The 27,328-nt window shown below is 38.1% G+C and overlaps 1 long non-coding RNA gene across 1 annotated transcript in view; it reads left to right on the forward strand.

Annotated features, from left to right (window-relative positions):
• Positions 1–27,328, forward strand: part of LOC114676245 (uncharacterized) — a 56,292-nt gene that overhangs the window by 21,654 nt on the left and 7,310 nt on the right. The window contains exon 2 of the long non-coding RNA XR_003727125.2: positions 6,595–6,696. This is a non-coding gene — a long non-coding RNA (uncharacterized LOC114676245). The remainder of the gene's footprint in view (positions 1–6,594; positions 6,697–27,328) is intronic.

Raw genomic sequence — 27,328 nt, forward strand, 5'->3', positions numbered from 1 at the left:
ACAGGGACAATTTGACTTCCTCTTTCCCTAATTGAATACCCTTTATTTCTTTCTCCTGACTGATTACTCTGGCCAGAACTTCCAACACTATGTTGAATAGGAGTGGTGAGAGAGGGCATCCCTGTCTTTTGCCAGTTTTCAGAGGGAATGCTTCCAGTTTTTGCCCATTCAGTATGACGTTGGATGTGGGTTTGTCATAAGTAGCTCTTATTATTTTGAGATATGTCCCACCAATACCTGGTTTATTGAGAGTTTTTAGCATGAAGGGCTGTTGAATTTTGTTGAAGATCTTTTCTGCATTATTGAGATAATCATGTGGTTTTTGTCTTTTGTTCTGTTTATGTGATGGATTATGTTTATTGATTTGCATATGTTGAACCAGCCTTGCGTCCCAGGGATGAAGCCAACTTGAGCATGGTGGTTAAGTTTTTTGATGTGCTGCTGGATTCAGTTTGCCAGTGTTTTGTTGAGGAATTTTGCATCAATGTTCATCAGGGATATTGGTCTAAAATTCTCTTTTTTTGTTGTGTCTCTCTCAGGCTTTGTTATCATGATGATGCTGGCTTCTTAAAATGAGTTAGGGAGGATTCCCTCTCTTTCTATTGACTGGAATAGTTTTAGAAGGAACGGTACCATCTCCTCTTTGTACCTCTAGTAGAATTCTTCTGTGAATCCAGCTGGTCCTGGACTTTTTTTGGTTGGTAGGCTACTAATTATTGCCTCAATTTCAGAGCCTGTTATTGGTCTATTCAGTGATTCAACTTCTTACTGTTTTAGTCTTGGGAGGTTTAGTCTTGGGAGGGTGTATATGTCCGGGAATTTATCCATTTCTTCTAGGTTTTCTAGTTTATTTGCACAGAGGTGTTTATAGTATTCTCTGATGGTAGTTTGTATTTCTGTGGGATTCGTGGTGATATCCCTTTTATCATTTTTTATGCATCTATTTGATTCTTCTCTCTTTTCTTCTTTATTCGTCTTGCTAGTGGTCTATATATTTTGTTGATCATTTCAAAAACCAGCTCCTGGATTCATTGATTTTTGGAAGGGTTTTTTTTGTGTCTCTCTCCTTCAGTTCTGCTCTGATCTTTGTTATTTCTTGCCTTCTGCTAGCTTTTGAATGTGTTTGCTCTTGCTTCTCTAGTTCTTTTAATTTTGATGTTAGGGTGTCAATTTTAGATCTTTCCAGCTTTCTCTTGTGTGCATTTAGTGCTATAAATTTCTCTCTACACAGTGTCCCAGATATTCTGATATGTTGTGTCTTTGTTTTCATTAGTTTCAAAGAACATCTTTATTTCTACCTTCATTTCATTATTTACCCAGTGGTCATCCAGGAGCAGGTTGTTCATTTTCCATATAGTTGTGCGGTTATGAGTGAGTTTCTTAATCCTGAGTTCTAATTTGATTGTGCTGTGGTCTGAAAGACAGTTTGTTGTTATTTCTGTTCTTTTACATTTGCTGAGGAGTGCTTTACTTCTAACTATTTAGTCAATTTTGTAATAAGTGCAATGTGGTAGAGAGAAGAATGCATATTCTGTTGATTTTGGGTGGAGCGTTCTGTAAATGTCTTTTAGGTCTGCTTGGTATAGAACTGAGTTCAAGTCCTGGATATCCTTATTAACCTTCTCTCTCATTGAGCTGTCTAATATTGGCAGTGGCATGTTAATGTCTCCCATTATTATTGTGTGGGAGTCTAAGTCTCTTTCCAGGTCTCTAAGGACTTGCCTTATGAATCTGGGTGCTCCTGTATTGGGTGCATATATATTTAGGATAGTTGGCTCTTCTTGTTGAATCTGTCCGTTTACCATTATGTAATGGCTTTCTTTGTCCCCTTTGATCTTTGTTGGCTTAAAGTATGTTTTTTTCAGAGACTAGGATTGCAACCCTGCTTTTTTTTTATTTGCTTTCCATTTGCTTGGTAGATCTTCCTCCACCCCTTCATTTTGAGCGTATGTGTGTCTCTACACATTAGATGGGTCCCCTGAATATTGCATACTGATGGGTCTTGACTTTTCATCCAATTTGCCAGGAACGATCACCTAAAATTTGTTTTTAATGAGTGATAACAATGACTCAAGTTATTAAAACCTTCAGGATACAGTAGAAGCAGTGCTAACAGGAAAGTTTTTAGTATTAAATGCTTCCATCAAAAGACAGTGTGCTAAATCATTTTTGTATCACTATAAAGAAATACCTGAGGCTAGGTAATTGATTTTAAAAAGAATGTTAGTTGGCTTATGATTTTGCTGTCTGTACAGGAAGCATAGCATCCCATCTTCTCAGAATCTGCCCAGGTTCTGGCAAGGAATCAGAGAGCTTTTACTCTGATTGGCAGAAACCATTCCTAGGGGATCTATCCCCATGATCCAGTATCTCCCACAAGGTCTCATATCCAACACTGTGGTTACATTTCAACATGAGATTTGAAGGGGACAAACATCTGAATATCCCAAACATACAGAGACATCACAAACTAACACCTAATAGTACAGCTCAAGGAACTGAAGAAACAAGAACAAACAACCTAAAGCTAACAGAAAAAAAGAAACAATAAAGGTCAGAGTAGAATTAAACGAAATTGAAACCAAGAAGACAATACAGAGAATCAGTGAAATGAAAAGTTGATTTATTGAAAAGATAAACAAAATTGATGGACCACTAGTTAGAGTAAACAGGAAGAGACAAGATTCAATTAAGCTAAGTCAGATTTGAAAATGGAGTCATTACAACTGATGACACAAACATCATCTGTGACTAGTATGAACACCTATATGCACACACACTAGAAAATCTAAAGGAAACGGATAAATTCCTGAAAATGTATCATCCTCCAAGTTTGAATCAAGAACAAATAGAAATTCTAAACAGACTGATAAGTAGTGAGATTGAATGAGTAATAACAAATCTTCAGAAGAAAATAGCTCAAGACAGCATGGGTTTATGGCTAAATTCTATTAGACATTCAAATAATTGCTACTAATTCTAATGAAACTATTCTAAATGATCAAGAATGAGGGAATACTTTTAAACACATCCTATAAAGCCAATATCACCCTGATACCAAGGCCAGGAAGGGACAAAACACAAAAATAAAACTCACTGATTAACTTAGATGTAAAAATCCTGTAAAAATTCTAACAAACCAAATCCAACAATACATCACAAACAAAGATCAGGTAGGTTCCATCCTAGGAATACATGGATAGTTCAGTACATACACAAGTCAATAAATGTGATTCATTACACAAACAATTTTTAAAAACCATGCAATTATCTCCTTATACGCAGAAAAATCGTTCATGACAATCCATCATCCTCTATAATAAAAAGTCTTCAACTAGGCATAGAAAAAACATCTCAAAATAATAAATGCCATATGTGACAAACTCATGGCCAACATCATATTTGAATGAAGAAAAGTTGTTCCAATCCTAAAAACTGGGACAAGACAGGAATGCCCACTTTTATCACTTCTATTCAGCACAATACTAAAAGACTTGGCCAAAACAATCGGACAAGAGAAAGAAAGAAAGGGCATCCAAATTAGAAAAGAGGAAGTCAATCTGTTGCCAAGTATATTATCTTACACCTCCAAATCCCTAAACACTACTCTAAGACTCCTAGATTTGGTCAATGAATTCAGTAATGTCCCAGGTTATAGAATCAATGTACATAAATTAGTAGCACTGCTGTACACCAACAACCAACCAAGCCGAGAATCAAATCAGGAACTCAATTTCACTTATAATAGCTACAAAAAATGAAATAAAATGAAATTCCTAGGAAATACTTAAACAAGGAGGTAAAATATCTCTACAAGGCAAACTACAAAGCACTGGTGAAGGAAATTTTAGATGACACAAACAAATATCCCATGCACTGGATTAAAATGTTCAATATTGTTAAAATGAGCATTCTGTCCAAAGCAATCTGTAGATTCAATGGAATTTATATGAAAATACCAATGCTACTTTTTACACAATTAGAAAAAAATTCCTAAAGTTAATGTGGATCCAACAAAAAGCCTGAATAGCCCAAGCAATCCTAGGCAAAAAGATCAAATCCAGAGACATCACATTACCCAATTCCAAGTTATACTGCAAGGCTATCGTAGCCAAAACAGCATGGTACTAGTATGAAAATAGGCATGTAACCCAATGGAAGAGTGGGGAACTCAGATATAAAACAAATACCTACCACCAGTGGATCTTGTACAAAACAGACAAAAAACATACACTGCTGGATAGACAATCTATTCAATAAATGGTACTGGGAAAACTGGAGAGCCACATTTGGAGGAATGAAACTAGATCCGTATCTCTCACAATATATAAAAATTAACTTAAGATGGACTAGCCTTTAATATTATTATAAATACCTTTGTTTTGACCCTATCAATATTTATTTATTTACTTATTTAATTTATTTATTTTTGAGATGGAGTCTTGCTCTGTTGCACAAGCTGGAGTGCAGTAGCACTATCACAGCTCACTGCAACCTCCACCTCCCCGGTTCAAGCAATTCTGTCTCAGTCTACCAGGTAGCTGGGACTACAGGTATGTACCACCATGCTCAGCTAATTTCTTTTTTTTTTTTTTAAAGTAAGAGCAGATGGGGTTTCATTCTGTTAGCCAGGATGGTCTCGATCTCCTGACCTCATGAGCCACCTGCCTTTGCCTTCCAAAGTGAGGAGATTGCAGGCATGAGTCAGCACACCAAGCTTCATTTTATTTATTAATAACCATTTAAAGATTTCTATCAACCTTCTGGAGCAAGTCCTTTGATTTTCTTTCACTTTCCAATTTCATTGTTATTGTTATTCATCTTAATGTTTTATTAAGCATCTGTAGGGAACAGGAGGTAGAGCAAATTTAATAAGGCTTCTTAAGTAGTTGTATGATTCGGCAGAAGTAATGTCACATGAGGTGCCCATGTAAAAGGCGCCTTCTTAACCCCAGCATTTAGCATGACATAGGTAATAGGTATATTCTGTGGAACCATATTCAGCCATCGTAAAGCCATCATATGGCTTGCATGTGAAGCATATTAACTTGCTCATTTGGGTTGCTCCACTTGACATTCTATTAGGGATAATTGAACAGTCCCCTTCTCAGGATCGATGAACCTTACAGTGGCATTTAACCAGTCCAGTAGGCTGGTTGTTCTCTTAGAATTAGACTCCTTTGCATCTGTGTCCCATATATTCATCAGTAATTTGTTAACTGGATTGTAGACATGAATCAAACCAAACAAGCTCTTTCATTCTGTAGCATTTAAAATTAAGGATACTGTTTTTAAAGTTATTTTTAAAATCCATTGTAGTAAAGGTTTTTCTTAAAGCTGATGATACCAATCTACAAAATGTAACAATTTCTTAAGATTATACTTTCTGATTTTAATGGTAGCTTAGTTTTGTCCTTCCCTCACATTGACTATATTTTTGGTAACTACAGGTTTCAGATGTAATTTTTTTTTTGCCCTGGTTTAATTTTTCTTTCTATGAGTAGCTAAGAATCCACTCAGTATTTCTTTAGTCTCATCTTGGCTATTCTAAATAATAACCAAATAATCAAATTTTCACTTTTTCCTTATTAGTTTACATTTCCTTATGCATTCAGTGCACCAATTCCTTGAGAGTAAGAGTATGATTCATCTCTTAATTCCACTGGTAAAATTTACCTTTAGTGACTGAAGGCAACCCAGCTGCAGTTGCACACTGTGAGTGATCACAGGGCCACCCAAGAGTCAACGTTTCTAAATTCCCACCCTTTTATTAGGTAGGAGCAATAGTAATTGTGGTTTTTGCCATGACTTTCATATGACAAAAAGCACAATTACTTTTACACCAAGCTAATATTTTTTTCTATATCCATTTGGTTTTATTTGTATAAATTTTAAATTTTAGAGTCATGTTTAAGGAGCCTCTAAACGATAAAAATGACATTTTCTTTAGAAAAAAACACTCATATTTTATAACCTTACTAAATATACATCTTGCTGTCCTACTATTCTAATTCTTAGTAACCCAGATTCCCAGTGAAAAACCTATGATTAATTATTTTAAATATAACATGACTTTAAAGATGTAAATTACTAGAGATAATAAAGAAAAATTTACCAACTTAATCTTACCAGAGGTTACCAAAGTCAACTGAACTAAAAGGCATTAATCAAGATAGCTTTTATCCATCTGATAAACAGTAACATTATTTAAAGCAATTAATTAGAGCTTTTTCTATAATTTGGTAGGGAAATATTCAACATAACATATATAAACATATAGGTAAAGAGACATATAGATAGCGAATTCTATAAGATTTTTATTTGCCTATTTTTAAAAATCTTTCTTACTTCAGACTGTTATTGTTATAAAATATTATAAGAGTAAACACAAGGTAAAGGAGAAAAGTTACTATCCTAGGCCTTTTCAAATGAGAGAAAAACCTGAAGAAGCAGGGTACAGAAGTCAAACTTCTGAGATATTGATACAGGAGCTAAAAATATTATTTAGACAGATCATTAGGGCAACAGAGTCTTCAGCAAGGTTTCCCTTTTAACAAAAATTGACCCCCAAATAATTCCTTTTCTAACAAACAGCATCCTGAAAAGTCAAGCTGAAGATGTAGATAAGCAAGCTGGAAGCTTGCACAGATGAATACCTGCAGCTGTGCCAATAGAAAAAGGCTACCTGAGAGCGAGGTATGTTCAACATGGAGACTTCATTGACCCTTTTCTTTGTCACCATGTGTACAGTAAAAAAGTAGACAACATGGCAGAGAAGTAATCTCCATATTAAAAGATTAGGGTTGGACTGGCCAGCTTCCTCATATGTTATGCAAATTGTGAACCTTGTTCGACCAATCTTTCACACCTTATGTCTGACAACTCCTCAAGGTAGTCTATAAAACTCTGTGCAATTTCACCACAGAACTGGAAACCCATTTTCTCTGGGACCTTTCTCTCTGCAGCAGAGAGACCTTTTCTCTTTCTTTCGCCTATTAAACTTCAGCTCTGAACCTCACCTTAATGTGCCCATGTATTAGTTTTCCATGGCTATGAGACAACAAACCTGAGCTATTACCCAAGATGAATGACACTGCTTCAATATTAATCTGAAAAATTTCATAAAGAAACAGATTATAGAATTTAAAAATTAAAAACGTATTTCCTTGAGAGACCAAATGCCTTTGGCCAGGTACAGTGGCTCACCCCTGTAATGCTAGCACTTTGGAAGGCCAGGAAGTTGGATTGCCTGAGCTCAGTCAGTTGAGACCAGCCAGGACAAGCTGGCCAGTCCAACCCTGTCTCTACCAGCCTGAGAGGGAGAGATTGTAGTGAGCCAAGATCACACCAATGCACTCTAGCCTCACCAACAGAGTGAAACTCTGTCCCAGAAAACAAGCAAGTAAGCAGGGAAACAGATGTCAAATATTTTTAATACAATCTTGTTCTAACCAATTATTTTATTTGTATTGTGTATTTTTAATATCAATGTCATTTTTAGATTATTACTTTTTATATTTTATTATAGCTAACTTAATCATGTGTCTGTTTTATAAATTTAATTTTTAATAGCATTTTATGACTTACACAAACAATTCACAACATGCATGGACTTTTGGGTTTGTCCTGAACATCCCTTTTTAACAGCCATTTTATTTTAGTGAAAAAATTTGCCATACAAGACTATTCCTTCTTATAATTATTTTTCTTTTAACCTGTCTTACCAAAAATACCTCCCCATATCTACACCTTTATTTCTATTTTATTTCTTGTTACTTTTACTTCATTTCATACCGAACCTTAGAATTAGACAAAATTATTTACCTTTTAATAAGAACATATTTTTAGAAGTAATGTTTTTCTGTAATTTTTAATTGAAAATTACCCAGATATTTAGTTAAATATCTGTGATTTATTTTTTATTTTTTATTTTTTATTTTTTTTTTGAGACGGAGTCTCGCTCTGTCACCCAGGCTGGAGTGCTGTGGCCGGATCTCAGCTCACTGCAAGCTCCGCCTCCCGGGTTCACGCCATTCTCCTGCCTCAGCCTCCTGAGTAGCTGGGACTACAGGCGCCCGCCACCTCACCCGGCTAGTTTTTTGTATTTTTTAGTAGAGACAGGGTTTCACCGTGTTAGCCAGGATGGTCTCGATCTCCTGATCTCGTGATCCGCCCGTCTCGGGCTCCCAAAGTGCTGGGATTACAGGCTTGAGCCACCGCGCCCGGCCAAATATCTGTGATTTAACATTACTTTGGGTTCTAAATTATGATATTTAGAAGCATTTATTCCATAACATTTACCTAATTATTATATTCTAATAGTTTTCTTAGATTATTTATGACAACTATGATAGTCATCATTTAACATTATTTCCCTATCAATCATTTTTATAGCCTGTGAATTTCAGGTCTTTATTTGTAAACATCTGTGTAAAATATATGGCTATTTTTACCAATAACTCAAGATTTAGTTTTTTCCAATAAACTAACAATATTAAATGTTTTATCAAAAATTACATAAGCCATCGGGCCTGGCAGCTAATGCCTGTAATCTAAGAACTATGGGAACAGAGGTTGTAGTGAGCCAAGAATGCACCACAGCATTCCAGTTTGGGCAACAAAGTGAGACTGTTTCAAAACAAAACAAAGAAAAACAAAAAGAAAAATTACACAAGCAAAGACTGTTCTGTTTTGGACTGGGTTTATAGTTTTATAACACTTTGCCAAATTTATACACCGTACAATATTTGACAAGAATAGATATAAAATAACTCTATTAAAAATGAAAAAAATGCTGACAATTCTTAAGACATTTCTATTATTACTTTACCAGTAATTTTAAAACCAACTATTTATCAGAATTTTCTGAAGCCATACGTACTGAGATGTGTTTGGGCTTGTTATTTACTACATATATAAGTACTCCTTCAATTAAGCAAATTTGTTAACTTGCAGTCACTAAGAACCTAACAGAATACATGTATGTACATGTAAACACACATGAATATCCATAGAAACTCATAGAAAAATCCTACAGCTTTTATTTCAGAACTCTCATCACGAGATGCCACAAACTTATCAGTTACCAAAAGAAGTTTAAAACAAATAGTGGGATTTTCCTTTTATCTCAACATTAGTACAAAAGCAACAGCAGACTTCAGCAGAAGAGAAAGCAGAGAGATAGACACAGAACTTAGAACCTTTCTGGTGGCAGGTTGACCTTCAGGCTCTGAATTTTCCTTGGTGTAATTTTCCCATAAGTTTAAAATGTGCACAAGAGCAGACCTAATATGTAGGCAGCTGGAGTGCTAGAAACCCTTGAAGGTTCTCCTATTTACATCACCATTTGGAGGTAGAGGTGCCATAAAACCAAAAAGGGTGCCAGAAAGGGAGTCATTCTTCAGGTCTTTTCTCATCCTTAATTGGTTTTCCACTTTTCTTCTTAAAAAGAAGAACCGAGTTGTGTTGTAGGGCTTAGTGTGAAGGGTCCAAGTTTGCTGGTTGTGGGTGTGACTCAATAGTGTGTCACGACTGAGTCATTCCCACTTGCTTACATATCTCTGCCTATCTATCAAGAGTTCTAGCACCTCCAAGACAGTCCAAAGCATATAATGATCAGCTCCCTATCTGTGCATCCTGGATGAGACTTTTAAATTAAGTTGTTGATAGTTCCCTGTAGGGCCATTGCATATCACTGGAGTTCAAACCCACAGACACTCCATCAATACCTTCAGTCACCAAGGGGTGCCTTTCAGCGGGGAGAAGCAAATTCCCTTGCTCTTCAGAGCTGAGGAAACTCAGTCTCTCATTTGCCTATGAAAACAACAGTTCAGCTCCTTACCCTAATATGCTCACACAAGTCAAATTGAGTTGAATTTTGGAAGGAAAGGCAATAGAGAAGACTCTTTAGAAGGCACTTCTGAGCTAGAATTGGGATTCTAAACAATAACTTCCCGAGAGGGGAAAAAAAAAACGTTCGACTACTTTCTGTAAACTCTCCTCAGTCACTCCTAACTTTGTAGCTCTTGTCTGCCATTACACATGCCGAGGCCAAATCCTCTCACAGTAAAAGGTAATCTCTTCAACCCCCAAAGCCAAAGAGACCAGGCAATGTAATACAAGAAAGCAGAGCTTTAGACTTAAGAAGAATCTCCCCATGACTCTTGAAACTTCACCAACATCACCCCAAAAGAGGGGTAAGGGGAGCATTTGTTCAGAGTTTTTTGAGGGATTTGAGGTGCTAGAAGACTTCTCTAAATTTCTCATTTCTCTTAGTATCAAAGATGGCAAAAAGGAAAGGAAGGGAGAAATAACGTGAAAGAAAAGTAAACAAAAAAGCAATTCTTTTGTGAGACAAGAAGCAAACACAGAGGGTCTAATTGTCTCCCTGACTTTCAGTTCACCATCACTGGGCCTTGTCATGGCTGCAAACATCCCCCAAGGGGCTTATCTCCTTGCTACTATTTTCTGGTGATCTCAATTAAAATCAAGATGCAGCATATACTTCTCAAAATCTTTCAATGGATATAGTGGCAGATCATGGTGGACAAGAGACAGGACAGCACTATATTACAGCTCCCTCTCTGGCAGATAGAGCAGTGTGTGGAGCCTCACGTCATGAATTTTTGCTCCAGAATGACCACAGAAATAATTCAGAAAACCTGGGAGGACCCATAGACCCTCCGAAGGAAGCTGATTTCTCCCATACGACCTGGGAGACACTGAGAATACTGTGAGTGCCCAAATTGTGGAAGTAAGAAAGTGATATTATCCATCTCCAAACACACATCCCTACTGGAAAAACAAAGTCTAGATTATAAGAGACAATTCAGACCTTACCTGGAACTGAGTCAATTTAGAAAGCAAAGCAAAATACAGGGGTAGAGGAAGCAGTGGGAAAAGCCCATGAGTCCCCTAACAAACAATTTCTTCCTGGCATCAATGGAGTCCTTTGAGGGGATGGCCAGAGCCACTGGGAAAAGGACACAGGGAGAAAAAAATGTGCAGCTGAACTGTGTAGCAATTTGAACTAATCCAGAAATCTCCTTGTCAGAACTCGGAGGAGGATGTGAATGTTGTGTGCAGACTCCACAGGCAGGGGAAGAAGGAAAGCAATAATTGCTTTCATAGCTGGGAGGTGGGTAGCCTGGAACAAGTTCTCAGCCCTACTTGCCCACTGCCTGGAAACAGTCTTGGTGATATTGGGGGAGGCATAGTGGGAATGAGAGTGGTCCTTTAGATTGCCTGGGAACTGGTTGAGGCTTGTGACTGCCACTTTTCCCTGACTTTCTTGACAATCTGCATGAAAAAGTGAGACAGCCATGATCCTTCTAGAAATATAACTCCATTCACCTGGGAATTCACCCCATCACTCACTGCAGCAGCAGCAAGACCCACCCAAGGAGAATCTCAACTCAGACACATCTAGTTCTGCCCTCACCCAGTGGTCCTTGCTTACCCATCCTGTTAACAGAGGAAGAAGGGCATATACTTTAAATATCTAGAGCCCCAAACACCACCTGTTACTACCCATACTACCACAGCTGATGCTTTCTGCAAAGGACCCCCTCCAGGCAGGAGGTCAATCAGCATAAAAATAATGTATTAAACTACCGAAGCTAAGAACCATCACAGCTTAAACTACTAAAGCTAAAAACCCTCTAACCCCTGTTACCTTTGCTGAAACAAGTGCTGGTATCCATGACTGAGAGAACCACAGACAATTCACACCCTAGAACTCTGGGTAGACAATGCCTGGTACCAGTGAAGAGCCCAGTAGACTTGCTGGGTGGCTAGGTGTAGAAGAGAGATAACAATCACTAAACTGAGCTCTCAGGAAGCTACGTCCATAAGAAAAAGGGGAGAGTAGTACATCAAAGGAATACCCCATGGTGCTGAGGCAAGCTTAGTCAGGGAGAACCTAATCCAACGGCACTAGAGGAATAAAAGACACACAGAAATTTAGAGGTGTGGAGTGGGAAATCAGGGGTCTCACAGCCTTCAGAGCTGAGAGTTTTGAACAGAGATTTACCTACAAATTTATTGACAGCAAGCCAGTGATAACCATTGTTTCTATAGATTATAGATTAACTAAAGGTATTTCTTAATGGCAAATAAAGGGATGGGCTGAAGTAAAGGGATGGATCTGGCTAGTTACCTGTAGCAGGAACATGCCTTTAAGGCACAGATCACTCATGCTATTGTTTGTGATTTAAGAATGCCTTTAAGTGGTTTTCCTCCCTGGATGGGCGAGGTGTTTCTTGCCCTCATTCCAGAAACCCACAACCTTCCAGGGTGATTGTCATGGCCATCATGAACATGTCACAGTGCTGCAGATATTTTGTTTACGGCCAGTTTTGGGACCAGTTTATGGCCATATTTGGAGGCCTATTCCCAACATGTCCCCCTTCTTTCATTTGCAGAGCAATAAAAGGCAGCTTTGTCACTGTGAATTACTTCTCGCAGGAATCGAGATCCACATCTGCAGAATATTCTAAGACAAACAACACAGATTAAAAGCATAATCATCATTACATCACAGAGCTTCCAAGTGTTTTTATCCATTTTAATGGGTTACTAGCTGCTAATCTCTCTGGAGCTCCTTCAAGCACTCCAGTTCCTGACATTAAGGTCAGATGTGCCTGGGATGCTTTAAATATTTATTAATATCCAAAGACAAGTTTGTAAAGTGTCCTTCTAGATGCTTTTTTATTGTTTCCCAAATTTTGATCTTATTAAGAGCTATTAATAGTTTCCACAAATCCTTACATTTAGCTCCTATAGCAGACCATAGGATTTGAGGTTGAGGTGCCACTATACTGCCATGGTTCCAGATAATAGGAACTATTGCTGCACTTCTTATCATTTCTACCATCTGACCATTTTGTTCAGACCAGCTGAACATAGTGTGGCCCTGGCATGCAGACTGACAGGTGCAATTCAAGCTAAACATCCCCGTAGGGGACCAATTAATAATGATTCCGTAGGAATTGTTGTGCAGCACCTCTGCCTATTGTACAATGCAATCTTCCTAAACAAGTATTTCATTTTTTCTAACTGGGTCCAATCCTTTTTACAAATAGGTTTTTGAGGGCAGTATGCCTCAATTATAGGAGCAGATTTATTGTGGTAAACACTGAGATCAGAAAGCATGCGTAACTGTGTCATAGAGTGATTACATCCAGGCATTATTGCCAGCCAAGATTGATAAACATGCCCAATAAGTATAATTGTTCTCTGTGTCAGCCCTTATTTAAGGAATACTCATAGCAATGGTGATCCCTGCTATCATAGCTACCATTAACTATTCATTGTGACTGGTTGTCCTGCTTTCCTCAGGTTTTCTTCCACCATTTATCACAGCTTTCTTTGTCTTGTTTTTTTCTTTTTTTTTTTTTTTTAGATGGAATCTCACTTTGTCAACCAGGCTGGAGTTCAGTGACACAATCTCAGCTCACTGCAAGCTCTGCCTCCTGGGTTCATGCCATTCTCCTGCCTCAACCTCCCGAATAGCTGGGACTACAGGTGCCTGCCACCATGCCCAGCTAATTTTTTGTACTTTTAGTAGAGACAGGGTTTCACCATGTTAACTAGGATGGTCTTGATCTCCTGACCTCGTGATCTACCCACCCTGGTCTCCTAAAGTGCTGGGATCACAGGTATGAGCCACCACACTCAGCCTGTGACAGCTTCTTGATCCATCCCCAGGTGGATGGCTGTGTTCAGTGGGTGTCGCTTGTGACATTTGGGGTCCTCTTCAGTATCAGTCACAAGTTGGCTGCAACAGGGTGGTCCTCAGGATCCTCCTGGAATCTCTTCCTCAGCACCTGGCTAATGATAAGTTTTCAGGTGTCTTGATGGTATCCAGTTTGGCTCTTGATGTGGTCCTGGAGAAACACAAGCATAACTTCTACCCCAAGTTATTATTTTACCTATTTCCCAACTTTTAAACTAGTTGTTCTACTTCTCTGTCTACCAAACCTTTAAATTTTTTTCCCTGAATAGCTATTTCAGAGGTAGGATGTTTATCAGTAATTTGATTCACTCAGTAAGCCACTTTGCCTTGTGTTTTCAAATCCTTTTGTTTATTTAATTTCACTTTTCCCCATTCCCACATACAGCGCAGTCAGAAGCTGTGCTATACACTCTCCTGACTCTGCTTTCCAGGGAACAGAAGTAGATACAACAATTTGAATTTCCACATTGGAATCTGAATCAATGACTCCTGCTTGTATGTGTACACCTTTTAAATTTAAACTAGACCTTCCTAGAAGTAATGCTATCATCCCCACTGGCAAGAGTCCACAGACTCCTGTTGGAATTTTTTTGTGGGTGTTCCCCAGGCAGAAGGCTCAGAGCTTTGTGCAGCATAATTCTACTGTAGTACTACCAGCTGTGGCAGGGGACAGACATTGTACAGGGTGAAGGAATGGCCTGAGCTGGAAATGCCTCAGTTTGGAACAAGGCTTGGAATGGGCCCCTCATGGCGTTTCCTGAAATTGGGTTCCCATCTTTATCAAACTTGGAGTGACACGGATTAGCCCAATGTTTTCCTTTGTTACATTTTGGACATATTTCAGGCTCAGCAGTTTTCTTTTTTCCCCTATCTGGCAGCCTGACTCGCTCATTTTTTCTATTTTTAAAAAATTTTTAAAATTTTTTTAGTATGACCGTGCTTCCCACAGTTAAAATAAGCTCCAAGAAATGGAGCATTTCCTTTATCCACTCAGTCCTGCCATTGCCTGTGCCAACAAAGTAGCTTTATGCGATTACCTCCGATACCATCACAAGCCTTGATATAATCAACTAAATGTGCTTTCCCTCTAATAGGTGGCAGAGCAGCCTGGTAACTGGGATTAGCATTGTCAAATGCTAATAACTGCAACACTATATCCTGAGCATCCAAATCTGCATTCACCTTTTTAAGAGACTTCTGTAATTGAGCTATAAAATCCATGTATGGTTCTTTTTGTCCCTGTTTTATTGCACTAAAGGAAGGGTATTATTCTCCACCTGAAGTGATTTTCCCCCCCCAACCTCTAAAGCACACTCCTGTAACCTGTTTTATGGCATCATCCTGCATGACCATTGTGCATCTAAACCAGTCCAGCTGCTGAACCCTAAAGGTTGGTTTGCAGTTATATTAATTTAAGGTTGGGCCTAGGCATTGCAAGCATCCTGAATGGAAGCTTCATCTGCCCATCAAGTTTTACATTGTAAGAACTGAGCAGGAATTAGACAAGTTTGAGTAAGAGTGTCCCAGTCAGTAGGAATCATCTGACTGAAAACAGCAACATTCTTTAACAGCCCCATTACAAAAGGAGAACCTGGCCCATACTGATTCATAGCTTCTTTAAATTCTTTCAGTAATTTGAAAGGAAAAACGCTCAAATGTAGCTGTAATATTTCACTGTTGATCAGGTGTGTGTATCCTAACAGAGAACTGCCAAGCCTCTAAATCACTCTCTCATCTAGCTTGCTGGATTTCTGCCTGAACAGAACTAAGAACAGTTGCTAGAGATGCTGCTCGAACAGTCACAACGCCAACTATTTTTTGCCCAGTGTCTTCTGGAAAAGAAATCTCTGGAGGGTCAGGCCACTCTTTTTCTTCAAAATAATAATGAGGGGGTGCAGAAGAGTAGGGATGAACTTCTGCCTCCTTTACCACTTTAGCTTTAGTGGGCAAACAAACCTGCTCTATCACCTCCTCTGTTATTTCATTATACTCTCCTTCCTCCTCCTCATCAGTATGAAAAGGTTCTAAAGTGGAACAAACCAGAGCCCACACTTGTTCCATTGCTACCCTGATGCTTCTAAGCTCCCCTTCTTACTCATCATTGGGATTGCTTTAAGAGTACTTGGGTGTCCTCCAGCTTAGTTCCATGTTCTCCAACCATCACTCCTGCAACCCTTCAACCTGGATTCAAGCCCCCATGTATGGACACCACTTGCCAAAACCAGCTCAGTCAAGCAGACCCTAACCCAGTGACACTAGAGGAATAAAATATACACACAGAGAAATATAGAGGTGTGGAGTGAGAAATCAGGGATCTCACAATCTTCAGAGCTGAGAGCCTTGAACAGAGATTTACCCACAAATTTATTGACAGCAAGCCAGTGATAACTATTGTTTATATAGACTATAGATTAACTAAATGTATTTCTTGTGGGAAATAAAGGGAAGGACTGAAGTAAAGGTATGGGTTTGGCTAGTTATCTGCAGCAGGAGCATGTCCTTAAGGCACAGATCACTCCTGCTATTGTTTGTGGTTTAAGAATGCCTTTAAGCGGTTTTTGGCTCTGGGTGGGCCAGGTGTTCATTGCCCTAATTCTGGTAAACCTACAACCTTCTAGCGTGGGCATCCTGGCCATCATGAACATGTCACAGTGCTGCAGAGATTTTGTTTATGACCAGTTTGGGAGGCAGTTATTGGCCATAATTGGGGGCCTATTCCCAACACCATGGGACAAAAGAATCTAAACAACAGCTTTGAGACCTATACTCTCTCTGACAGAGCTTATCCAGATAAGAATGAATGAGGAAACAAACTCTGCTAATATAACAAAACAAGGTTATCAAGCACCCGCCCCTCCACCCCTGCAAATTACAGTAGCTCACCAGCAATGGATCCAAGCCAAGAATAAATTCCTGATTTACTTTAAAATGAATTCAAGAGGATAGTTATTAAATTATTCAGGGAGTCACCAGAAGAAAACAAAACCCAATGTAAAGATATAAAAAATATAAGAAGTGAAAGGAGACATATTCAGTGAAATAGACAGCATAAATTAAAAAAAAAAAACCTCAGGAAACAATGAATAAACTTATAGAAATGTAAAATGCTCTGGAAAGGCTCAGTAATAGAATCAAACAAGTAGAAGAAACAAATTTAGAGCTTGAAGACAAGGTCTTTGAATTAACCCAATCCAACAAAGACAAAGAAAAAAGAATAAGACAATATGAACAAAGCCTCCAAGAAGTCTGAGATTATGTTGAATGACTAAACTTAAGAATAACTGGCATTCCTGAGGAAGAAATCTGAAAGTTTGGAAAATATATTTGGGGGTATAATTGAAGAAAACTTCCCCAGGCTCACTACAGACCTAGACATCGAAATACAAGATGAACAAAGAACACCCAGGAAATTCATCACAATAAGATCATCAGTCATGCACACTGTCACCAGGTTATCTAAAGTTAAGATGAAGGAAATAATCTTAAAGGCTGTGAGATTAAAGCATCAGTTACAATGTAAATGAAAACCTGACAGATTAACAGCAGATTTCTCAGCAGAAACCTTGTAAGCTACAAGGCATGGGGTCCTATTTTCAGCTTTCTTAAATAAAACAATTAGGAGTCAAGAATTTTGTTTCTAGAAAAAGTAAACTCCATTATGAAGGAAAGATACAGTGATTTTCAGATAAACAAATGCTGAGAGAATTCACTACTATTGAGAACTGCTAAAGGAGCTCTAAATCTTGTAACATCCTGAAAATGCATCAAAACAGGACCCCTTTAAGCATAAATCTCGCAGGTCATAAAAAAAATTTAAAAAAAAAGATGTGCAGTGAAAAAAGCACAATTAATGAAATGGTACTGTTGCAGGAATTAAGGGATAAGAGATATCAATGGGTAAAACGGGATTTAAAAAAGCTAACACCTCTTTCGTAAACTGGAGGCTTCACTTAGGTGCACTGGCCCAGAGGATTAACATCCAGAGGCTGAGTCTCAAACAAAGACAGGGCTTGACTTTTATACATGCAACCGAAGGGGGTTGTCCAGCTAGTGATGGGAAATTTGCAGGCAGGGTGGGCAAGCAAGCTTATAGAAGCAGAACAAAGGCAGTTTATCAAAGAGTGACAGGTGTTGCCACTTAGTCATGTCTTATACCTTCACCATACTGCACAGGTGAGAAAACAGGAACTTACAAAATCCTTACAATCTTGGAGAAGCAATTACAAAAATAGTTATGAGAGCAGAATAAAGAATAATGGTATGGGGAGGTAATTTCATAGAAGGGAAACTGACAAGAAAAACTTGTTTTTGTCATCTCTGCTCCTGAAGCCCATTCCTTCTGGGCCCTGGCTCTGCTGATAGTGCTGCCAGAGTCCTTCTAGAGTCTTGCTTATCACTGGGCCTTAGAGTGAGTCAGCCTAGTACAGAATACTTGTTTTGTTTTGTTTTCTTCTTTTTTACATTCCCTGCTTCAGTATCTCATATCTCAATACTAACATTAAATATAAATGGCCTAAATGCTCTAATTTAAAGATAGAGAATGGCAGAATGAAAAATAGTTCACTAACCAACTATCTGCTGCCCCAAAGAGGCTCACTTAATATATAATGACTCACATAAACTTAAGGTAAATGGGTGGAAAAAGGCATTTTATGCAAATGGGCACCAAAGGTGAGCAGAAGTAGCTAAAGAAGTAGCTAAAGAAGTAGCATTGCCTTTGAAAACTGGCACAAGACAAGGATGCCCTCTCTCACCACTCCTATTCAACATAGTGTTGGAAGTTCTGGCTAGGGCAATCAGGCAAGAGAAAGAAATCAAGGGTATTCAGTTAGGAAAAGAAGAAGTCAAATTGTCCCTGTTTGCAGATGATATGATTGTATATTTAGAAAACCCCACTGTCTCAGCCCAAAATCTCCTTAAGCTGATAAGCAACTTCAGCAAAGTCTCAGGATACAAAATTAATGTGCAAAAATCACAAGCATTCGTATACACCAGTAACAGACAGACAGCCAAGTCATGAATGAACTTCCATTCACAATTGCTTCAAAGAGAATAGAATACCTAGGAATCCAATTTACAAGGGATGTAAAGGACCTCTTCAAGGAGAATTACAAACCACTGCTCAGTGAAATAGAAGAGGACACAAACAAATGGAAGAACATACCATGCTCATGGATAGGAAGAAATCAATATCGTGAAAATGGCCATACTGCCCAAGGTAATTTATAGATTCAGTGCCATCCCCATCAAGCTACCAATCACTTTCTTCACAGAATTGGAAAAAACTGCTTTAAAGTTCATATGGAACCAAAAAAGACCCCGCATTGCCAAGACAATCCTAAGTCAAAAGAACAAAGCTGGAGGCATCATGCTACCTGACTTCAAACTAACTACAAGGCTACAGTAACCAAAACAGCATGGTACTGGTACCAAAACAGAGATATAGACCAATGGAACAGAACAGAGCTCTCAGAAATAATACCACACATCTACAGCCATCTGATCTTTGACAGACCTGACAAAAACAAGAAATGGGGAAAGGATTCCCTATTTAATAAACGGTGCTGGGAAAATTGGCTAGTCATAAGTAGAAAGCTGAAACTGGATCCTTTCCTTACTCCTTATACGAAAATTAATTCAAGATGGATTAGAGACTTAAATGTTAGACCTAATACCATAAAAACTCTAGAAGAAAACCTAGGTAATACCATTCAGGACATAGGCATGGGCAAGGACTTCATGTCTAAAACACCAAAAGTAATGGCAACAAAAGCCTAAGTTGACAAATGGGATCTAATTAAACTAAAGAGCTTCTGCACAGCAAAAGAAACTACCATCAGAGTGAACAGGCAACCTCCAGAATGGGAGAAAATTTTTTCAATCTACTCATCTGACAAAGGGCTAATATCCAGAACCTACAAAGAACTCAAACAAATTTACAAGAAAAAAACAAACAACCCCATCAAAAAGTGGGCAAAGGATATGAACAGACATTTCTCAAAAGAAGACATTCATACAGCCAACAGACACATGAAAAAATGCTCATCATCACTGGCCATCAAAGAAATGCAAATCAAAACTACAATGAGATACCATCTCACACCAGTTAGAATGGCAATCATTAAAAAGTCAGGAAACAATAGGTGCTGGAGAGGATGTGGAGAAATAGGAACACTTTTTACACTGTTGGTGGGATTGTAAACTAGTTCAACCATTATGGAAAACAGTATGGCGATTCCTCAAGGATCTAGAACTAGAAGTACCATATGGCCCAGCCATCCCATTACTGGGTATATACCCAAAGGATTATAAATCATGCTGCTATAAAGACACATGCACACGTATGTTTATTGCAGCACTATTCACAATAGCAAAGACTTGGAATCAACCCAGATGTCCATCAGTGACAGACTGGATTAAGAAAATGTGGCACATATACACCATGGAATACTATGCAGCCATAAAAAAGGATGAGTTTGTGTCCTTTGTAGGGACATGGATGCAGCTGGAAACCATCATCCTCAGCAAACTATCGCAAGAACAGAAAACCAAACACCGCATGTTCTCACTCATAGGTGGGAACTGAATAATGAGATCACTTGGACTTGGGAAAGGGAACATCACACAGCGGGGCCTATTATGGGGAGGGCGAGGGAGGGTTTGCATTGGGAGTTATACCTGATGTAAATGATGAGTTGATGGGTGCTGACGAGTTGATGGGTGCAGCACACCAACGTGGCACAAGTATACATATGTAACAAACCTGCACATTATGCTCATGTACCCTAGAACTTAAAGTTTAATAATAAAAAAAAAGAAAGAAAAATAATTCATTAACCAACTATCTGCTGCCCTAAAGAGGCTCACTTAATATATAATGACTCACATAAACTTAAGGTAAATGGGTGGAAAAAGGCATTTTATGCAAATGGACACCAAAGGTGAGCAGAAGTACCTATTCTTATATCAGACAAAACAAACAAACAAACAAACAAAAAACTTTAAAGCAACAGCAGTGTAAAAAGACAAAGAGGGACATTACAAATAATATAATCTTTGTCCAAAAGGAAAATATCACAATTCTGAACATATATGCACCTAACACTGCAGCTTGTAAATTTATAAAGCAATTCCTAATAGACCTAAAAAAAGAGATAGACAGCAACACAATAATAGTGGGGGACTTCAACACACCACTGACAGCACTAGCCAGGTCATCAAGAGAGAAAGTTAACAAAGATAATGGATTTACACTATTCTCTGAAACAAATAGACTTAAAAGATATATACAGAACATTTCATTCAACAACTGCAGACTATACATTCTATTCAGCATTGCTTGGAACATCCTCCAAGACAGACCATATGATAGGCCACAAAATGAGTCTCAATAAATTTAAGAAAGGTAAAATTATATCAAGCACATTCTCAGAGCACAGTGGAATAGAACTGGAAATCTACTCCAGAAGGATCAAGATAGAAACTAAAAAAATTTTTGAACTGAATGACATATTGACACAGTCTATCAAAACCTCTAGAATACAGTAAAGGTGGTGCTAAGAAAAAATTCACAACCCTAAATGTCTACATGAAAATATTTAAGGTCAAACCTCAAGGAACTAGAGAAACAAAAACAAACCAAACCCAAACCCAGCAGAAGAAAGGAAATAACTAAGATCAGAGCAGAACTAAATGAAATTGAAACAAATGAACAAACAAAAGATAAACAAACAAACAAAAAAAGCTGTTTCTTTGATAGACCATTAGCAAGATTAACAAAAATAGAAGAAGAGAGGATATCTAAATAAGCTGAACAAGAATTGATACAGGAGATATTACAACTGACACCACAGAAATACAAAGGATTATTGAAGGCTACTGTGAACACCTTTATGCACGTAAACTAAAAAACCTGGATAAATTCCTAAAAAGATACAACCCATCTAGCTTAAATCAGGAAGAATTTGATACCTAAACAGATGAATGACAAACAATGAGATTTAAATGGTAATTTAAAGATTACCAAAATGAAAAATCCCAGAACCAGTCGCAATCACGGCAGAATGCTACCACACATTTAAAGAATAATTGGTACCAATATTATTGACACTATTCCACAAGATAAAGATAAAACCCTACCTAAATCACTCTATGAATCCAGTATTAACAGAATACCACAAAGGACACAACCGTAAAATAAACTAATATCATTAATGAACAAATATCCATAATGAATACAGGGATAAAGAAGACCAATATCCCTTATGAACACAGATGCTAAAATTCCTAACAAAATACTAGCAAACCAAATCCAACAATATGTTTTAAAAATCCACCACAATCAAGTGGGTTTCATACCAGTGACGCAGAGATGGTTTAATGTATGCAAGTCAATAAATGTAATACAACACATAAGCAGAATTAAAAACAAAAATCAGTATTTTCTCAATAAATGCAGAAAAATCATTCCATAAAACTCAGCATCCCTTTATGCTTATAACCCTCAGCAATATCTCCATAGAAGGGACACACCTCAGTGTAATAAGAGCCATCTATGATAAACTCACAGACAACATAATACTGAATGGGGAAAAGTAAAAAGCATTCCCTCTGAGAACTTGCATGAGACAAGGATGTCCACTGTCACCACTCCTCTTCAACACAGTATTGGAAGTTCTTGCTAGGGCATTCAGACAAGAGAAAATAATAAAGGGCATGTAAATTGGAGACAGGAAGTGAAACTGTCACTGTTTGCTGATGATGTGGTTGTTTACCTAGAACACCCTAAAGACTCCTCCAGAAAGTTTCTAGAACTGACAAAAGAATTCAGCAAAATTTCTGGATGCAAAACTAATGTACAAAACCCACCAGGTCTTCTTTGTACCAACAGGAACCAAAATGAGAATCAAGTCAATAACTCAACCCCTTTTACAATAGCTACAAAAATAAAATACTTCAGAATATACCTAACCAAGGAGGTAAAAGACCTCTACAAGGAAATCTACAAAGCACTGCTGAAAAAGATTATAAACACAAATAAATGGAAATACATCCCATGCTCATGGATGGGTAGAACCAATACTGTGAAAATAATTATACTGCCTAAAGAAATCTACAAATTCAACGCAATTCCCGTCTAAGTACCATCATCATTCTTCACAGAGCTAGAAAAAATAATTCTAAAATCCATATGGAATCCAAAAAAAAAAAAAAAAAAAAAAAAAAAAGCTCATATATCCAAAGCAAGCCTAAGGAAAATAACAAATCTGAAGGCATCATATTACCTAATTTCAAACTATACCATAAGGCCATAGTCACCAGAACAGCAAGGTACGGATATAAAAATAGGCATATAAACCAATGGAACAAAATAGAGAACCCAGAAATAAACCCAAATACTTAAAGCCAACTGATTTTCCACAAAGCAAGCAAAAACATGAAGTGCAGAAAGGACACCCTCTTAAACAAATGGTGCTGGGATAATTGGCTAGCCACATGTAGCAGAATAAAACTGGATCCTCGTCTCTTACCTTATACAAAAGTCAACTCAAGATGGATTAGGGACCTAAATCAAATACCTGAAACTATAAAAAATCTAAGCAATAACATTGTAAAAGCTATTCTAGACATAGGCTTTAGCAAGTATTTCATAACCAAAACCCCACAAGCAAATGCAATTAAAAAAGATAAATAGCTGAGACTTAGTTAAACTGAAGAAGTTTCATACAATAAAAGGAACAGTCAGCAGAGCACACAGACAACTGTGTGGGAGAAACAAGACAACAGAGTGGGAGAAAATCTTCACAATCTATACATCTGACAAAGAACTAATATCCAGGATCTACAATGAATTCAAACAAATTAGTAAGAAAACAAACAAACAATCCCATCAAAAAGTGGGTTCAGGACATGAATAGACAGTTCTCAAAAGAAAATATACAAATGGTCAATAACTATATAAAAATGCTCAACATCACTAATATTCAGGGAAATACAAATCAAAATCACAACGTGATACCACCGAACTCCTGAAAGAAAGGCCATAATAAAACAATAAAAAGAAACAGTTGATCTTTGCATGAATGCAGTGAACAGGGACCACTTCTATACTGCTGGTGAAAATGTAAAGTAGCACAACCAGTATGAAAAACAGTGTGGATATTCCTTAAAGAAGTAATAGTAGAACCGCCATTTGATCCAGCTATCCCACTACTGGGTATCTACCCAGAGGAAAAGAAGTGATTATACAAAAAAGATACTTGGGCATGCATGTTTGTAGCAGTACAATTGGCAATTGCCAAAACGTGGAACAAAACCAAATGCACATCAATCAATGAGTGGATAAAGACACTGTGTTCTATCTATCTATCTATCTATCTATCTATCTATCTATCTATCTATCTATCTATCTATCTACTACTTATCCATAAAAAAGAATAAATAAATGGCAACCTGGAAGAGATTGCAATTTATTATTCTAAGTAAAGTAACTCAGGAATGGAAAACCAAACATCATGTGTTCCTATTCCTAAGTGGGAGCTAAGCTATGAGGACACAAAGACGTAAGAATGACACGGCGGACTTTCGGGACTCTAGGGAAAACAATAGGAAGCAGGTAAGGGATAAAGGACTAAACATAGGGGTAGTGTATACTCCTCAGGTGATGGGTGCATCAAAATCTCACAAATCACAACTAAATAACTTATTAACGAAACACCACCTGTTCCCCAATAACCTATGTAAATAAAAAAATGTTTTAAGAAGCAAACAGAAAACAAACAATTTTGTTTTGTCTTGTTCTGTTTTTCTGCTGTAAGGAATGTTAGCCACTTAAGAAGTCTTGTTCCTTGTAATTTGGAATTCTTATTCAAATTTGACCAAGTTAGGTACAATTGGTCAAATCCAATAATAAAAAGATGACTACAACAATAAAAACCCAGAAATGTGATTTCTGAGCACTCTAATGGTGATGAGAAATTAAGACAAGCTGGTTCTCAATTTTAAGTTTTAATCCTGAAGGAGAATTTCCAAGATACACACCCCATTTGTGTTACTTACCTAGTAATCAAGACTCAAAGCTGCTCTTTACATTCTTAAAAGTAGTATAAAATGCTCACACTTGGGAGGTTTGCGGCAAGATGTTTGAATGGGAACAACTCCAGTCTGCAGCTCCCAGCAAAACCAATGCAGATGGAAGGAGATCTGTGCATTTCCAACTAAGGAAATGTTGATGCTGATGAACAAGGAAATACCCTGTTCATCTCACTAGGATTGGTTAGGCCGTGGGTGCAACCCATGGAGGGTGAGAAGAAGCAGAGTGGGGCATTGCCTCACCTGCAAAGTGCAAGGAGCCAGGGACCTCCCTCCCCTAGCCAAGGGAAGTCATAAGTGACCCTACTATCTGGCCCAGATACTACGTTTCTCCCACTGCTTTTGTAATCTGTAGGCCAGGAGATTCCCTCGTGTGCCTCTACCATTAGGGCCCTGGGTTTCAGGCACAAAACTGGGCAGCCATTGGGGCAGACACTAATTTGGCTGCAGGCTTTTTCTTTTTTTTCATACCCCACTGGTGCCTGGAACCCCAGTGAGACAGAACCCTTCACTCCCGTAGAAAGGAGGCTGAAGCCAGGGAGGCAAGTAGTCATGCTCAGGGGCCACACTCCCATGGACACCAGCAAGTTAAGAAGCACTGTCTGGAAATTCTTACTGCCAGTAGAGCAGTCTGAAGTCGACCCGGGATGCTCAAGCTTGGTGTGGGGAGGGGCGTCTGCCATTACCAAGGCTAAAGGGGGCCACAGTGATTAACAGCCATGTCATATGGGAGAGCTACAGCTGGCATCTGGCATGGGCCTTCTTCAGGGATGAAGCTGCTAGAGGAAGGAGAAGGCAGGAATCTTTGCTGTTCTGTAGCCTCCACTGGTGATACCCAGGCAAATAGGGTCTGGAGTGGAGTTCCAGACCTGCAGAAGAGGGGCTTGACTGCTAGACGTGCAGAAGAGGTGCTTGACTGCTAGAAGAAAAACTAACAAATAGAAAGTGACAATATTAACATCAACAAAAAGGACCCCACTACACACAGAAACCCCATCCAAAGATCATCAGCCTCAAAGATCAAAGGTAGATAAATACACAGAGATGAGGAAAAACCAGTACAAAAATGATGAAATTTCCAAAAATCAGAATGCCTTTTCTCCTCCAAATGTTTGCAACTCCTCTCCAGCAAAGGAACAAAACTAAAAAGAGAAAGAGTTTGATGATTTGACAGAAGTAGACTTCAGAGAATGGGTAATAACAAACTCCTCTGAGCTAAAGAAGCATGTTCTAAACCAATGCAAAGAAGTAAGAACCTTGACGAAAGGTTACAGGAACTGCTAACTACAATAACCGGTTTAGAGAAAAACATAAATGACTCAAGAGAGCTGAAAAACAGAGCATGAGGACATGGTGAAGCAAATAAAAGTATGAATAACAGAATCCATCAAGTAGAAAAAAGCATATCAGAGATTGAAGATCAGTTCAGTGAAAGAAAGCATGAAGACAAGATTAGATAAAACAAATTAAAAGAGACAAACAAAAGAAATATGAGGCTATGTGAAAAGACCAAACATATGATTGATTGGGGTCCCTGAAAGTGACAGGGAGAATGGAACCAGGTTAAAAAACACTTTTCAGGATATTATCCAGGAGAACTTCGCCAACCCAGCAAGACAGGTCAACATTAACATTCAGGAAATACAGAGAATACCACTAAGATACCTCTCAAGAACACCAACCTCAAGACACGTAATTGTCACATTCTGCAAGGTAAAAAAAAAAAAAAAAAGGAAAAGGCAACCAGAAAGAAACGTTAGGCTACATACGAAGTGAAGTTTATCAGACTAACAACAGATCTTTCTGCATAGACCATACAAATCAGAAGACAGTGGGGCCAATATTCACCATTCTTAAAGAAAAGAATTTTAAACCCAGAATTTTATATCCAGCCAAACTAAGCTTCGTAAGTGAAAGAGAAATAAAATCCTTTCCAGACAAGCAAATGCTGAGGGATTTTGTCACCACCAGGTCTGCCCTACAAGAGCTCTTGAAGGAAGCACTAAGTGCGAAAAGGAAAAACCAGTACCAGTCACTGCAAACAGACTTTAAACCAACAAAGATGAAAAAAGACAAGGAATGGCATTACACAACTGTAAGGGGATCAATGCAGCAAGAGCTAATTATCCTAAATATATATGCTCCGAATACAGGAGCACCCAGATTCATAAGACAAGTTCTTAGAGACCTACAAAGAGACTTACACTCCCACACAATAATAGTGGAAGACTTTAGTACCCCACTGTCAATTATTCAGATCAACAAGACAGAAAATTAACAAGAATAATTAGGACTTGAACTCAGCTCTGGACCAAATGAACCTAATAGACATCTACAGAACTCTCCACCCCAAATCAGCAGAATATACATTCTTCTCAGCACCACTTTAACACTTATTCTAAAATGGACCACATAAATGGAAGTAAAATACTCCTCAGCAAATGCAAAATAATGGAAATCGTAACAAACTGTCTCTCAGACCACAGTACAATCAAATTAGAA

The sequence above is a fragment of the Macaca mulatta genome, chromosome Y (assembly GCF_049350105.2).
Source record: "Macaca mulatta isolate MMU2019108-1 chromosome Y, T2T-MMU8v2.0, whole genome shotgun sequence".
Classification (NCBI taxonomy): domain Eukaryota; kingdom Metazoa; phylum Chordata; class Mammalia; order Primates; family Cercopithecidae; genus Macaca; species Macaca mulatta.